This window comes from Propithecus coquereli, unplaced genomic scaffold, assembly GCF_000956105.1.
Source record: "Propithecus coquereli isolate 6110/MARCELLA unplaced genomic scaffold, Pcoq_1.0 Scaffold155, whole genome shotgun sequence".
Classification (NCBI taxonomy): domain Eukaryota; kingdom Metazoa; phylum Chordata; class Mammalia; order Primates; family Indriidae; genus Propithecus; species Propithecus coquereli.
The window spans coordinates 3,187,939-3,188,238 of NW_012139969.1; the positions used below are offsets into that span (position 1 = coordinate 3,187,939).

At 35.0% G+C, this 300-nt stretch overlaps 1 protein-coding gene across 1 annotated transcript in view; it reads left to right on the forward strand.

Moving 5' to 3' along the window:
* HEXA (hexosaminidase A (alpha polypeptide)) overlaps positions 1-300 on the forward strand; it is a 37,638-nt gene that overhangs the window by 23,586 nt on the left and 13,752 nt on the right. The window lies entirely within an intron of this gene.

The following is a 300-nucleotide window of genomic DNA, read 5'->3' on the forward strand; positions in this document are numbered from 1 at the left end:
ACTTCTTTCTTCCCCAAGCAAATTTAAAATGGTTTTCTTAAGCACTTCTTTTTTAATTCTTTCTTTTCCTCCCTCCCTTTCTTTTCTCTCTCTCTACTTGCACCTCTGCCACCCCTGAGACAGCAAGACCAATCTCTCCTCTTCCTCCTCCTCCTCCTGAGCCTATTTCAATGTAAAGTAGAGGATAAAAAACTTTATAATGACCCAGTTTCACTTAATGAATAGTAAATATATTTTCTCTTCCGTATGATTTTCTTAATAAAGTTTTCTTTTCTCTAGCTTACTTTATTGTAAGAGTAT